The 16,708-nt window shown below is 39.6% G+C and overlaps 1 protein-coding gene across 2 annotated transcripts in view; it reads left to right on the top strand.

Annotated features, from left to right (window-relative positions):
* The window catches only part of ST6GAL2 (ST6 beta-galactoside alpha-2,6-sialyltransferase 2), a 115,203-nt gene that overhangs the window by 9,414 nt on the left and 89,081 nt on the right, over window positions 1-16,708 (top strand). Inside the window, exon 2 of one of the 2 annotated variants that reach the window (XM_075265132.1) lies at window positions 13,684-13,773. The exons of the other annotated variant lie outside the window; for it this stretch is intronic. The gene's annotated coding sequence lies outside the window, so the exon portion shown is untranslated. The remainder of the gene's footprint in view (window positions 1-13,683; window positions 13,774-16,708) is intronic. 2 annotated transcript variants of the gene reach the window in all.

The raw sequence follows: 16,708 nt of genomic DNA, 5'->3' as shown, positions 1-16,708 counted from the left end.
ATCAAAAGTCGCTCAGAAAGTTTAGTCACGCCAATGTTTTTGAGCGAAGGTAGACTATAATGTTGACATAAGTTGTGTTTAGGATATTAGCATATGTAGATTTATTGTGTGGTTACATAATTGTGTTTATACATAAACAGGTGTTTGTGTTTGTTATTACGTCTTATTTGCTTTTATAGAAAAGGCTCTTGCTGATATGCGTGCGTATTGTCTAAACAGAACAAATGGTTTCACATCCTTCATGTCACATGTGGCATGTCTAGACCTCAATGACGTTAGATATTGCTTGCTAAATACTAATTATATTGAAAGGATAGGTAATATATTACTATTGTCTTGCCTTGCCAACTGTACCTAACACTGGAGATAAGAGGGCAGAATGGGAAGTAAAACACGGCTGCATTATAGCTGCAAGACCTCAGGAAAGATACAGGCTGTATTGTTACTGTTACAAAAATGATTTTGTGACTGTGTCACCATGTAGACCCAGCCTAGCTTAAAGGAATTTTCCTTAGGAATGACCTAAAATAGTAACAGGTTATTACAATGCACAGATGCCTAGCGGTGTGGTGGTTTAACCATGTCAATGCAGCTTAACTCCCAAACTGCAGTAACCTGGTCTGACCACGGCTCCCAGAACAGATCTGTCTTCTTTCCTTGTACCTTTTCTGCCTATCAGCATCTGAGAACAACAAATCTACAGGGGTGTCAGGTGTCAAGCCCCCACCAATCTGATAACATTGTCCTTAGAATATATCATCAGTATTTTTAGCATGGAAAACACCTGTAATACACACAGATATAGAAGTACTGGCTTAGTCATTGGACTATGCTATGACAACTTTAGATACAGTAATGCCTATTAAAGATTCCTTAATGAGGACCTTTCACCACCTCCACTAGGTCCAACTCTTTGCATAATTTAATACACATTACTTCACGGAGTCAGATATAATTTTTTTTTCTCTTTCTCCCTCTGTTCCTGAGCAATAAGTGCTGTTAGTTTTGGTGCCTTCAGGCAGGCACCAGACAAGAGGTGTGATTCTGAGGTCTCTGGCGCTGCCTGCCTCTGATTGGAACTCTGAATCACGCCGCCCCTGCCTGACACCTCCCACCTGACAGTGAAGAACCTAAGTAGCATATCAGGCAACAAAAAAATCTGTATTTATTGCCTGGGAATGGTGGGACCTAGAGAAAAAATTCCAACTGTGCTGAAATCAATAGAAGGGCGCATATTAACTGATGCTAAATGGAGTTAGTGAGGAAAAGTCCTCTTTAAGAAAATCACAGATAACACGTTGGAGGGAATTTACTCTTATTTTGATAATCCCTACAATATGGAGAATTCTCCTATTTTATGATGAGACATAGAGATGAGTGAACACTATTCGAAAATCCCATTTCAAATAGCATGCAACCATAGGAATGAATGGACGCAGACGGCACGCAGGGGGTTAAACGGCCGGCCGCCGCCAAAGTCTGCGTGCCGGCTGCTTCCCTTCATTCCTATGGGTGCGTGCTATTCGAAACGGTCATTTCGAATAGTGTTCACTCATCTCTAATTATCAATCAGAAAACTGTGTTCCTAACCTGCAATCTACAACACCCCATTGGCATAGATTTCAAGCATCATCTACAACAGAAAACTGGAGAAACAACGCTAAATCTGGGAGGTTTGCTCATTTATTTATTTTTTTTAACAGAAAATTTGTGTAAGAAAATAATACACCTCCCCACTCTCTCATCATGAGCAGTTGTTCCACATCACAGTCAACTTTGCTACATTTGTGTCGAGTGCCCTTCTGTATTGTAACATTAATATATTATTATAGTTCTTATGGTTTCGGCTGTTGCGATGATACTGAAATTAAGTTCAGATTGAACCATCATTATGAAGAAAATTGCTCAGGGCAAGGTTAAGTTCATGTGACATTTAGAAAGCCTTGTTACCGTTGCAATAACTGGATAGTAACCACTGAAATTAGGGGAAGTGAGGTCACAGTACCGTAGTCATGAGTCACAAGATGATGCACAAAGGAAAACCACAGGAATATAAACAATGATGTCTCTGTGAAGTCTTTGGAATGTTGTATTGAGGGCTGTGATGTTACAGAACAGGTATAATATCCCAGAACAAGGATTATGATGTTGTAACAAATGGGAAATGACCACAGACAAGTTACAGTAAAGGAATAATTATCTCAATAATGTCAATACATGTAGTCATTCTAGTCACAATGCTGACTGTATTGAGATCACAAAGTGATATCTTCATATATACTCTTTTTTGTAACTTGGGAGCCTATGGGTAATAGGTGATATTGTATGGCATCTGTCACAGAACTCTGTTAGACATGTCAGCCATAAATGTTATGTCAACAGGGCATTTTTGTCAAAAGACTGTCTAAATGACTGTCTTGTGGCACATTTATTAACGGGGATTACTAGCCCAAATGTATTTTTTATAATGATAGCCTATCCACAGGATAGATTATTAATATGCGATCCTTTGGGGTCCAACACCCAAACCCCACACAGATCAGCTGTGTGTTGGCAGCCTTCTGACATGCTGTGAATAGGAAGTGGGTACACATTGCTGCTATTCCACCAATAGGCACGGCACTGTAATTCCCTGGAACAACTGCTATGCAGTGGATGGGGCAGCAGTCCCACTGCTATTATTTGCGTAAGAGCATCCTCCCCGTCTAATGCAGCAGCTTCCAAACCCCCTAGACTAGACAGACTAATAATATTCCACATTTGTCAAACTGCATTAGTGCAACATGGATGCAGGATTGGTGCAGTTTGTGACTTTTTAGTCTAAGTACTGCCCTGTCGAAATGTTAGGCAGTATTAGTATATCTGCCAGATTGTGCACAGTAATATCACGGTACATGGATAGTGAACACTGCGAAGGCATAGAAAAAGGTTACTGAATGTAGCAGTGTCACAGTATGGGAATAATGTTGGAATTTATGAACGCATCTACGCCAGTTTTATAGCGCAGATGTATGTAACACATGTTTGGACAAAGGCCCTTTCTTGCACCACCGATATGCCCCATTCCATGTTCTGTGGCTCGCTTGTCACTATACGTCACACATTTATTACTAACTCAAGCTTTCCTGACTGGTGTAGACTTCCATTATGGTGCATGGTATATGATATATGAAAAGATCGGAAACTATTGGTAATTCAGGCAAGTTTTGTGCCAAGCAGGGCCTTTATTATGAATGGCATATGAAATGCCAGTCTTAATAAATCTGCTCCAATGTGTACTGCTTTGGGAGTAAGGGAGTAGTGTGTTCTGGATCACAAAACAGTAGTTATAATAAAGATATTAAACATGATGATGCTACAGCTAAATGTCAAGGACCACAGGGACGCTACATAATAAAGATAATAAACATTGCATCATAATATTAGAATAAGTACTAATTCGCATGACAGGCCATGTGCTAGCCATTGTATTAGCAACCTCAACACGGCCTCATAGACATAAATGGATCAACTTGTTGTTTTATCAGACCTAATTACAAATCCCCCCCAAAAAAATGGAATCTGTCATATATCAGATTGTTTTCAGGAATTCCTCAGTAGACGCAATGTATGAAGGATCCATCAAAATTGAGCACTCTCGGATGTATACTTGGATGTGCTAAACATACTTTTTAACAGACGAGTACACAGCACTGCTGAGTGAATAAGCTGTCATGCACACAGCGATGTCACATTATATCATATTACATCTTTGCACACCATATAGTTGCATCTCTGTACTTAGGGTTGAGAAAAGACACAGATCCCTTGCAGTATGTTCAACCCACTGTACACCTTATCACATAAAGTTGTACTGGATAAAATTTCAGCGGATAGTCGACATAAGCATTGCAAGTCTAAATGCAAACCTAAATAAAATTCTTTATTGAGTCTTGGTGGAAATCGGATCTTGACTTTCATTTTTATGGGAGAAGATTTCCATATGTCTGTGAGTTAAGCTTAGTCCTTGTGACAATCTGTTCTCCAGCCTTACAGTCGCAGATTTAATCTTAAACAGTCTGGAAGCAGTTATCGTCCAAATAATGAGTTTTGATCACACTTCTTACATCTGTTGCTTCTGCTCGTAAAACAGGGATTCCTGCATTGTAGACACTTTTCATGATTAGTATTAGAACAGTCACTCATGGCATTGATGTTTGTGGTGTCCTGACATCTGTGAACGCTAGTGCTAGTTGGTCACTTTTGTAAAGTCTTGAGATGCTGTCATATACAGAAATGAGTAAGACGACATTGTTTTATATCACGGTTTTGAAGGGAATCTGTCAGCTCCTTCAAGTAGGCATTGCGTTATGTAGGTGAATTTAAAGAGTAACTCCCATTTTATCTTATTTTGCTTTTTTTTTTTGTCAGGAGGTGTTTGGTGAAAATGTTTGATATATACTTAATAACCTATCTAACTTCCGTTTACCAGAAAACAGGCTGTAAATTTCCTACTAGCAGTAGTATTGCCAGGGAGAGTCTATTCTGTACACCTGTACTCAATGCAGTATCTGGAGCTGTAGTATTCATCAAAAAAGGGGTCAGTCACTTCAAATTAGAGCTGGGCGATTATGATCCAAATCAAAATCACCATTAACTGAGCATTTTGCCTTGCTTATGATTAATAAACAATTATTTTAGTGCACTCCATTTTTATGTGCAATACTCCCTATTTATGGCAAGGCATGCTTCAGAATTTTTTGTTTTGGTTAAGGGGCAATTACACTACCGGCGCTGTCCGCACAGGGGTTTCAGTCCTAAACCCCAGAGAAACTGGACAGGGGCCGGTTTGCAGGCGGTCTGCTTTAAAACCCATCCATTTGAATGGGTTTTTAAAGCTAAGCGCCGGTGTCCGTATGGAGCTTCTCTGCCTAGAAACCGTTTTGGTTTTTTTGCACAGCCCAATGTCCTGCATGTCTGACTTTCTGAACATGCAAAAAAATGGTGAATGCTACAATTCTTCTGTGTACTTGATTTATGGGGTTGCTAGGTAGAATTTTTGAGCCTGTTTTCTATTAAAAGGTGACATGTTTTCTCTAATTTCTCTAATTAACTTATCTGTTACTTTCAGCACTCAATATACTAGTCAGGCTGTCTGCTGTCAGGTGGACAGCCCTGAGCTGTAGTAGGGGGCTGAAACTAACAGAAATGATAGCTTGGGAACAGTAGAACTGGAGAAAAAGTTCCAGCTGTGTCAGGAACAGTGGAGCACCACCTATGAAAGCATACAAAGTGGTGGTGATGAAAGCTCCTCTATAAGAACAAGCACGATCATACTTGTGCTTCATAATATGGTGTGCAATATGCTACAAATTCTGTCTTTTCTACTTTATGTGCATGAGGTGCCAGAAGCACAATGGGTGTAGATTCCTGGCCCAAGCATCAGGCACCACTGGCCCAGATTTACAGTGCTAATTTAGACAGGCAGTCTGAAAATAAACCAGATTTATTACAGTGACTGATGCTTGATGAATCTGCCATATCTTTAGACTGACAGCTGCATTTATACTATCTTTTAGTTGACTTACTTTGTGACTTACTTTGACACTATTTTGGCGCATCATGGCACATTTAAGCCCTGCCCCCTTTTTTATGAAATTCTATGCCCTCATAACGAGCATGTCAGAAAATTCTAGCCCAACCTAGATGTACCAGAGGTGTGCCACACCACGCCATAGATGTCCCATGTTTATGGCAGCATGGCTATCATATCCCATGTACCTACATCAAGCAGTGTAAGAGGCCGATACAAAAGATGGCAAATCAGCAATTATATCATTAATTGGCACATGTGCCCCCGACACAAGGACAAAATAAATGGCGTTATAGAATCTAATCTTCTATTTTAGTTTACTGTACATTTGAAAGCAATCTGCTGCTCCCCATTAGGGAGAGGATTACTATATGATTCACTGGGATTATCAACAAAAAGCCTCCGCTCAAAGCTTTAACACCAGTAACTTCATTTCTGACCTTTAGCATCGATAGCTTGACCTGTTTGGGTATGATGTGTTGTAAACATTGTATTTCTGGTTGAGAGAAAGTTATAGTAAAGTGGTGACCTATATGTACAAGTGAAATGATCACTATGTGTCACTATGGGCAGTGAAACGCAAGCGGAGGCATCATTCATTTCATAGCTGAAGTCTTGCTGACTCTAGTTTAGATCTGTAATAAAAACTTATAGTGCGTGTAAGTGGAAAATAGCTGTGCATTATTTTATTAACTTTATTTGCAATGTGTCCCTTTATTCAGTTTCCATATTCGTAACCATGAGCATATTGGGAAATGTTTAAGGTATGCATAGCCCTGTGACTGGTTTTCTGTCCGATTATTATTGTATTTCACATATGCAGTATTATTGTGGCATTTCATTTTATATTAAGCTCAGAGGAAAGAGAAGATGCACATCTTATTTCTAGTCTTGTAGAGCATACTTGATACAATATTGTATATGAAGAGGTATTTGTATCTGGTTATTGTACTTAATTTATCTGTATCCTAGGACTTTTTTGTGTTATAGATAGAGGAGGATGACATGTGATATTAAGTCATAATGAGTGAATAACAATTAATGTTAATTAGTGTATCTGAAATGCTAAAGTATAAAAAGCATTTACCTTTTCGTGTAATGATTCTCATACAGACGCATGGTGGTTTCCTTTATTTAAGATGAAGAGAAGTTCCATTGTAAAGACAGAGACATCCTGGTATCCTGGACTAATAACCTTATGTTTATTTAGGTTGGATTTACACTTGCGCTTGTTGCGCATTCCGCCCATCATTCTGATTGAAAAATGCGAAGAAGAAAGTCCTACAAGCAGGACTTTTCTCTTTGCATTTCTGTGCATTTATTGGGGGGAAACTGGGCAGAAACCCGGCGGACCCCATTATAGTCTATGGCAGTGATGGCGAACCTATGACACGCGTGCCAGAGAGGGCACGCAGAGCCCTCCATGCTGGCACGCGTGCGGTCGCCCGGATCGCTCACCAACAGGGAATCCGGTACAGGATTCCCCGTTGATGAGCGATCACTGCCTTCAGTTGTATGTGCAAATGCACATACAGCTGAAAGCTGTCAGGGTAGGCCGCGGATCGCGCGACCGCGGCCTACACTGGCTGCAGAGTTTGACCTCTGCCCCGACGCGGGCGCGATGACGTCATCAGCGCCGCCAGTGACAAGAAGGTGGATGCCGGCGGCTCTTCAGGGGTGAGTATGAGAGTGGCTCACTGTGTATATGATGTTGGGGGGAGCGCTTATAATACTCGGTGGGGTGTATGATACTGGGGGGGAGTGTATAATACTGGGGGGGCTTATAATACTGGGTGGGGTGTATAATACTGGGGGGAGTGTATAATACTGGGGGGAGTGTATAATACTGAGGGGGCTTATAATACTGGGGGGAGTGTATAATACTGGGGGGAGTGTATAATACTGGGGGGAGTGTATAATACTGAGGGGGCTTATAATACTGGGGGGAGTGTATAATACTGGGGGGCTTATAATACTGGGTGGGGTGTATAATACTGGGGGGAGTGTATAATACTGGGGGGAGTGTATAATACTGAGGGGGCTTATAATACTGGGGGGAGTGTATAATACTGGGGGGGCTTATAATACTGGGGTGGCTTATAATACTGGGGGGTGTACTAAAGAGCATATAATACTGGGGGGGGGCCTATTTATAAGCACACAATACTGTGTGTGGATGCCACTGTGGAGCATATAATCCTGTGGGGGGGGGGGACACCTACTGCGGAGCATATAACACTGGGGGGCTACTGTGGTACTGTGGAGAATATAATATTGTGTGGTGGGCCCACTGCAGAGCATATAATACTGTCTGGGGTCCCCTCACTATTTATATCACACAGTATCTGTTTTATAGCAAACGTGATATTAGTACAGGATGGAAGAATATTACACGGTAACTATAAAACAGATCCTGTGCGATGTAAATAGTGAAAATTAATTGTTCAAAGTACCAAATGCCGAGACCTTTACATTTCAGTACAACGTTGTTTGTATTATTGAAAGCTCTGTAAAGCCCCACATGACTGTAATTTTTGGTCAGTAACTGTCCGCAATTGTGGATCCGCATAGTATTAAGTCTATATTGTCGTGTTGGCACTCCGTGAAAATTTTGTGGGTTTTGGGTTGCAGTTTGGGCACTCGGTCTCTAAAAGGTTCGCCATCACTGGTCTATGGGGTCTGTGGATTTCCGCATGTAACCACTTTTTAAAGCAGATTAGGTTTCTGTTTGTGGGGTCCCCAAGCGGACCCCATGAACGGAAACCTGAACACATAAGACTAATCAGTAGTCATATGTCTGTTCACATAGAACATTTTATCTCCCATCTGACTTTTTTTTTTTTTTATAGAATATATAAGCTATACAGTTTCTTTTTGAACTGTTTGTATTTAAAAGAGATATATACCGTAGCTTTAAAGAGGATCTTTCATGTCCTCCAAGATGTGCAATGTTATCAGGGCCACAGAAGCACAAACTTGGAGTGTCTGCGGTTTGACCGATACATCACACAAAGGCTTAGCTTGCCTACCAACTTGTCACTGCAAACAGCAAGCGGCGGAAAGAAGAGACAGGACAGGAGGTAAAAACTGTAGATCACGCTGTACATAGTATAAGGATTTACATACAATATATAACATTTTAAAAAGTACAATAAATTTGAACAAAATAAGTTTATATTGACAGAAACAAAGGAGGTGGCGTACACAAGAACTGTATCTGTATCCCAGCTATATATCACAGTGAGGAGTAACTAAAACTTAACTTTAATAGTGAAAAAAATATAAAACGGATAAATCAAAATAGTGGCCAAAATTCTTTCGACCAGTCGGTCAATATGTACAGTATAACCTACACCAGATATTTTAATGAATATATATAACCCACAACTAACACTAAAGATCTGGTGTAGGTTATACATGTTGACTGAAAAAACTGATCAAGTTGAGTTTTAGTTGCTCCACCTCCAAAACCGTAAATGCAGACTACCATTAGGACAGTAAATCTGATCTTAAGCAACTATCCTAATCCTTGTTCCCCTTACCCCCTCACTACTTTGTATGCCTCGTAAGTGTATATCTATAATGTTTGTTTGAAACTGAGCCGAGGAATACTGAATTTCCCCATGAGGACTAATAAAATTATTCTGTTCTGTTCTACGATTTACTGAAAGTATCATAAATGATATTTTATTGTAAGCACTTGTTACAGGTTATTTGCATGTAGTGACTATTGTGAGATTACTGATAGAAATGGTTAGGATTGTAGTAGTATGTAAGCAAACCATTATTCCCACAATATTATTAGGATGCTTATCACAGAGATCCCAGATATGGTGCTTATACATTTTAATCGGCCATGTATGCTATCTCATTAATATACTGTGATATATAATTTAGTTTTTTATTCATTAAAAAAAACTGATGCATGATCAAGTGGATACTATGTTTTGTAGCAAAGGGAGCACTGTTTTTAGTGATTCTAGGGGTAAATTTGGTCCATAATAGGGAACCTCATTGCAGTGCACAATAACAATCCAGGCATCTTATTATAGCCTTAAATGAACATGTTGTGTGTATAAGGCCTTAGTCTTAGTATCTAGTCAAGCATGTAGTATATTCTGTGGGGATCCACATCTTTTCAAGAATAATGACACTGACATTTAGAATCTCAGAACACTGACACACTCGTGTTTGGATCTCAGCTTAGAAGGGCTTAGTGCTATGAATTTAACAATAAGGGTTTATGCATATGAGCATTTTTCATGCTTTTCATTTATGTCATGGCTAATCCATATTCAGTTGTACTGTGTGCCTACTATTTCCAGGGATAAACTATCTTCGGTGCCAGTTCAGACACAGGGATGAAGGAATGTGATTTATGTCCGTTTCCTTAAGTAGCTCACATACATTGGAGGTGATATAATGTGATAGATATCTGGAGATTTTTTGTTGTTTATATATGGAATAATGTGCTCCTTGCTGTAAATTCTAAATATATTAATGGTCACAGAGAATTTCATGGCTATATGAAAGTACAGGGCTGAAAGTAAATTTGTACAAGTCATGGAACGCCGCCCGACTCTCACTATACCGGTACTTAATTTTGTACAGTAGGGAATTATTCATTATGACATAAACAACTAACCAATATCTCAAAATATTAAAATTATTGAAACATACCTTTTAATAAAACAGTCTAACTGCAGAGAATCATGGGTCCAAAAAAATCAGACTGGAATTGTCTTATCATTTAGTAGAACAATCACACATGGAAGGAGTAGTATAAAGCCAAATCCCAGGGATGATCACATGGGGCAAAACAGCCCTCCCCCCAATATGATGCAATCTCTATTCATTTGGGGCAGATAGAAACAAAAATAAATTATTTTACCAGACTGTGATTATATTTTACATATTTATATAGAAAACAGCAATATTGGCTTTTGATCGTATGCATCACATTGTCAAGAAAATATCTGCAGATTACCACTACTTCTATGTATTATAAGAATTGTCATACAACTCAGACAAAACAATATTTTTTGCCACTCGCTAACATGGATTTGTTGAGATGATCTCCAAATACTCTTTCATCAAGAATGGAATATACAGCCAGAATAAGCTGTTTGGATAGATTCGCCATGCTCATGGAAGTTGATACCCTGATCTAATAATAATATTCTACCTTAAAAGCAAAAGAAATAAAGCAAAGGTTCTTCTATTAGGGACCCTAGAAGCATATACCATACCACCATAGCATTTGCATATTTACATTCTTGTGGTAATAAGGGCTGATTTTTTTAAATAATTAAGCTAATGAGACCCAAGTGTAGTATGCCAGAGCCTCCAAGAAAATGGTGGCCCTGTTAGGCCGGGTTCACACAGAGTATTTTGGCTCGTAATGTGGAACGTAGACGCCGCGGTAGCTTTTGCGGGCCGTATACGCTCCCATTGTTTTCAATGGGAGCCGGTACCGTATACGCAGCGCTATTTTGTGGCCGCCGCAAAATCACGGCCGCAAAATAGCGCCGCGTATATGGTACCGGCTCCCATTGAAAACAATGGGAGTGTATACGGCCCGCCAAAGCTCCCATGGCGTCTACGTTCCACATTACGAACCAAAATACTCTGTGTGAACCCGGCCTTAGGCTATCTAAAGGCATGGTGGTGCTTAGCATAATGTCTCCAACTATGCATCGTGGCTGGTTTAATACTGAGTTTGAACTACTGAGTAGTGAACTAGTTTGCCATTGTATTAGGAAATGCGGTTGGTTTACTTTAAGTAGTAGTGTCCTATATACTAGTATGTGGCACCCATGCAGTACCTGTAGTTGCCACTGCGACATGTATTGTGAATAAGCAGTGCAGTGACAAAACATGATTAAAACACACTATAATGTATGTTGTATCTCATACCACAAGTATGGACAATGATATCCTGCCTACAGAAGAATAGTGTTAGATTATGGCTATCCCATTATAGGACCAGATCTCCTAACCCAGACACATATTATTTGTCACGTAACATTTTCAATTCCAAAACCAAAATGTTATGAATCAAAGTAGTTTATCCAGAATAATAGGGAAAGGGAGAATATTGATTTTCAGTGATGTTTTGCATAACGTTTAAAGAAGTCTGCTAGATCTAAAAGAACTCCTAAACCAATAATAGTCTAATGTAAAGGCCTTTAATAGGGGTAGAAACATAAAGGTAAAGCTATATATCTATTTATTAGTTATTGGGCATTGATAACAGAGAAGAGCTGAGCATTTGCAACGGTCTCTTGGCAAATCAGGTAAACCTGACCCACCCCCCAATGTATGTGCGGACTGACTTCAATATACATCAAAAAAGATGGTGATCTCTTAGGGTGCATTCACACTACGGAACGCCAGTGTGTATCACAGCCGTACACGCCGGCGTTACAGCAGGGCTGCCGGACACTTCCCATTCATTTCTATGGGAGCCGGCATGCGAGCGCTCCCCATAGAAATGAATGGAAAAAAGCAGTCCATTCATTTCTATGGGGAGCGCTCGCATGCCGGCTCCCATAGAAATGAATGGGAAGTGTCCGGCAGCCCTGCTGTAACGCCGGCGTGTACGGCTGTGATACACACTGGTGTTCCGTAGCGTGAATGCACCCTTACTTTGCTTCTAGCTCTGGGCACAAAGTTCTGTTACTTTTCCTATTAAAAACCTATACGTGACACTATTATTGGTTTGGAAGGTATTTTTCACATGAAAGATTCCCCTTAAGTTTTATTTGGTAGTTTTCTACCAAATAATATTTGAATTGTGCCTTTTACATTAAGTATCTGCGGAATTGACCTTGTTCTGTTATGTTTTATGTGCTGTATTATTTCTTGGATTATTAAACTGATCAGATTGTTATGGGGTATATTTTCATTTCACATTGCTAATGTATCTGGTTGCAATATTGGCGCAAGAGAGGGTTTTGTACCAAAGATGTGCCACTTTATCATATATCTACACCTGAAAACTGGTGTAGATAGGGGATTTTTTTTGGTGAAACATATTTTGATTAGGGTTTTTAACATTTTACAATTGTGTATTGCATGAAGTTTTCCTGCAGACAATACCGGGCACTGTATATTGTATTGTGTTGCAGTGTGTTGTGGCTAATTTACTGTTGGGCATATTAGATTTATAGATATTCTTTTGCCCCCTTTCAGCTGAATAGAGTTGTATGTATATCCACAGGATAATCTGTAAATGTCTGCTCTGGAACCTTTGAGGAAACACAATGTCTTGTACTAAATTAGCTAGAATGCCAACATAAAGTAATAAACACATAAAAAGGATAAAAGACAGATAATCTTTATTTACAATACATAGTTAAAGCTATGTCTAAAAATGGAGGGGGGCACGGTGGCTCAGTGGTTAGCACTACAGCGCTGGAGTCCTGGTGCTCAAATCCCGCCAAGGGCAAAAAAAAACAACTATAAGGAGTTTGTATGTTCTCTCTGTGTTTGCATGGATTTCCATCCCATATTCCCAAAAAAGACATACTGATAGGGGAAAAAATGTACATTGTGAGCTCTATGTGGGGCTCACAATCTACATTAGAAGAAAAAATAAAAATAAAATAGGCAGCAGTAGCCACATAGTGGAATAATGCCACAATGGGTATAGACAAATCACAGCGAGTGGCGTATAAATCAATGCATAACTGCATAACTATATATATATATATATGGCATGTCTACTGTAAGTAAAAATAATTACTCTTGATGAACAGAATAAAATATTAGTACCACAAAAATCACAACACTGACAGTAATAAACATAAGCAAAGTTCTCAAATAAAATTAGAACATAGTGGTGTTAGTGCCCCCAGCATAGTCTACAATGTAACATTGTTGTATCACACCACACACAGGGCATACATTTTTTATATGACGTCTTGTTTTGCTTTGTTGCACTTGTTATTATTCTACGTGAGTAATTTTGCAATAAAAACATCTGTTAATGTGGCATATGACATATAGTGTGATTTCTCTTCTATATTGTATTTTTCTCAGTTCCTTTTTTGCTTTCTCTTCTGTTTTATGCTCTTCTTTTCAGCCTTGTTTCTTTTGTTTGCCTGTAGCTGACATGCAGGCGCAGAGTTAGCAGTGCAAGGACAGAGACAACAGTTGCAAACATGGGGTTCATGGGGTGACCAGTTGGAGATGCCCAGGTATTTTGCTGTTATAGTAGAAATGCACAGCTTGGTCTCTAACATGTACTAATTCTTAGCATCAGGCCTGAAGTCAGCGCAACACTGTTTTCTGCTTTACACTACTAGGTTTTCTGGTATGAACGGTTGAGGTTGATTCTGTAAATGCAGTGTTTCCATGCTCATTTAGCTACAGCACTTAACCCCTTAATGACACAGCCTACTTTGGCCTCCAGCATGAGGCATACTTTTTACTTTTTTTTTCATTTCTTTCTTATGACATACCCATATGATGTCTTGATTTTGTCGAGACAGGATTTATTTTCAAATGGAACCATTTCTGAGTACATATAATGCATTATATGATTATTTTTGTTGGCTGGGGCAATAACAAAGACATAGCGAATCTGACTTTAGTCTGTGGGTCTACAATTACAGCGATGCTTAATTTATTAAGTTATTTTTACTTTTTACAACTTTTGCACAAAAAAAATAAATAATTTGCTTTTGTATCACCATATTCTAAGCCATAACTTTTTAATATTTCACTAAATGAAGCAATGTAGGAGTATATTTTTTGCTGAATGAGCTGTTGTTTTCATTTGTACTCTTTTGGGTTTTTTTAAAAAACTTTTTATGCCATTTTTTGGAGGCAAGATTAAGAAAAGTATAGATTTTTTTCTTATGGTGTTCACTGAATTGAACACCGTAACATATTAGCTTTGTAGGTTTGGCTGTTTCAGATTCAGCAATACCACTTATGTGTTGGGTTGTTTATTATTTTACTTTTAACATAATAAAGTTGTGTTAGAGAAAATATGTGCTATGTTAATGTTTTTTAACAACTTTTTTACATTTTTATTTAGTACCACTATGGGACTTGAACCTGGCCAACCAAGCTGGCCCCTTGGTCACTTGTATAATACTGTGAAATATCTCTGTATTGCAGGGTATTCTACAGTATATGTCAGTGTAACACTAACATTTAGTCTGTTAGGCTCATTCTCAGGCTAGGCTTCAGTACATGGCAATGCAGAAGGTGACACTGCAGGAATCTCTTCCCTCTTTATAGCCACTTTACATGCAACGGTCGCTATTGGTCATGGTGTATAGAGGGTTAAACTGCCAGAGATGGAGTTATCCATCCTCGGAAGTTATGGCAGGGAAATGGAATTGTGTTTCTCCTTTCACTCATGGGAGTTTTAAAGGGATTTTAACATTAAAATCATGTTTTTTCTCGATCACACGTAGGAATAGCCTTAAGAAAGGCTATTTTTCTCCTACCTTTAGATGTCTTCTCCGCACCACTGTTTGATAAAAATCCCTTTTTTTTATTGTATGCAAATGAGTTCTCTCGCAGCACTGGAGGCGGTTCCCAGCGCTCAAACAGCACTGGGGGCGTCCCTAATGCTGCAAGAGAAATCTCCAGTGCCTCCATCTTCTTCAGGAATGGCCTCTCCCTGCGTCTTCTTCAGTCCTCGGTGTCAAATCTAATAGGCATGAGCTGCCACAAGAAAATGTAAGAAAGTGTAATCGGCCATTTTCTTGTGGCTGCCGGGCATGTGCACTTGGCTCTGCTCGAGGCCCAATGGCAGAGCCGACTGCGCATGCCTAGAAGATATAAACCTAGGACGGAAGAAGGTGCAAGGAGCAGCTATTCCTGAAGAAGATGGAGGCGACGCTGGAGAGTTCTTTCGCAGCATTGGGGACGCCCCCAGTGCTATTTGAGTGCTGGGGATCGTCCTCAGTGCTGCGAGAGAACTCATTTGCATACAGACAAAAACCGGGATTTCTACCAAATGGCGGCACGGAGAAGACATCTAAATATAGGAGAAGAATAGCCTTTCTTAAGGTTATTTCCACGTGTGATCGAGAAAAAATGTGATTTTAATGACAGAATCCCTTTAAAAATTGTCAAGCAAGTGTGTATAAAATATGCAGAGAGAAGGACTTCTCAATAATTAATAATAATAATAATAATACATTTTATTTATATAGCGCCAACATATTCCGCAGCGCTGTACAATTTGTAGGGTTAAAATACAGACAGATACATTACAAAGAGAATCATTTCACACAATGGGACTGTGGGCCCTGCTCGCAAGAGCTTACAATCTATGAGGTAGAGGGGGTGACACAAGAGGTAGCAGGGGCGGCATTACTTATAAAGGGTCAGACACTTCTGTAATAGAGGTGACTGTCATTACACAAACATAAAACTTTATGAGCCGTCACCAGTCGTGTCCTGTAACATGTGGATGGAGCTTGGACCTATAAAGTTATCCTGAGATGATATCATATCATGTGGGGTAATGTGGGAGCGGGGACAGAGGAGGGGTAAGGGTTTACGTTAGACATTGTGATAGGCTTGTCTGAAAAGATGCGTCTTTAGTTTGCGTTTGAAACTGTAGAAATTGGGAGTTAATCTGATTGTCCGGGGTAGAGCATTCCAGAGAAGTGGTGCAGCTCGGGAGAAGTCTTGTATACGAGCATGGGAGGTTCTGATAATAGAGGATGTAAGTGTTAGGTCATTGAGTGAGCGGAGAGCACGGGTTGGGCGGTAGACAGAGATGAGGGAGGAAATGTATGGAGGTGCGGCATTATGGAGAGCCTTGTGGATGAGGGTGATAACTTTATATTTTATTCTATATTGAATTAGGCAGCTAATGTAGCGACTGGCACAGACCAGAGGCATCACTGTAGCGTCTAGCCTGATAGATGAGCCTGGCCGCTGCATTCAGAATAGATTGTAGAGGGGAGAGTTTAGTAAGGGGAAGACCGATTAGTAAGGAGTTACAGTAGTCAAGGCGAGAATGAATCAGAGAGACAGTAAGTGTCTTTAGTGTATCTCTGGTGAGGAAAGGGTAATATATGCCCATTATTGTTTAGTATAAGCGTGTGCAGTGAGTGAAAGATCAGCGATAATTTTCTCATTTGTTGATGACCTCCTTTTCTA

This window comes from Leptodactylus fuscus, chromosome 2 (assembly GCF_031893055.1).
Source record: "Leptodactylus fuscus isolate aLepFus1 chromosome 2, aLepFus1.hap2, whole genome shotgun sequence".
Classification (NCBI taxonomy): domain Eukaryota; kingdom Metazoa; phylum Chordata; class Amphibia; order Anura; family Leptodactylidae; genus Leptodactylus; species Leptodactylus fuscus.
Note: the sequence above shows the minus strand (reverse complement) of the source record. Positions and strands in the feature narration are given on the sequence as shown.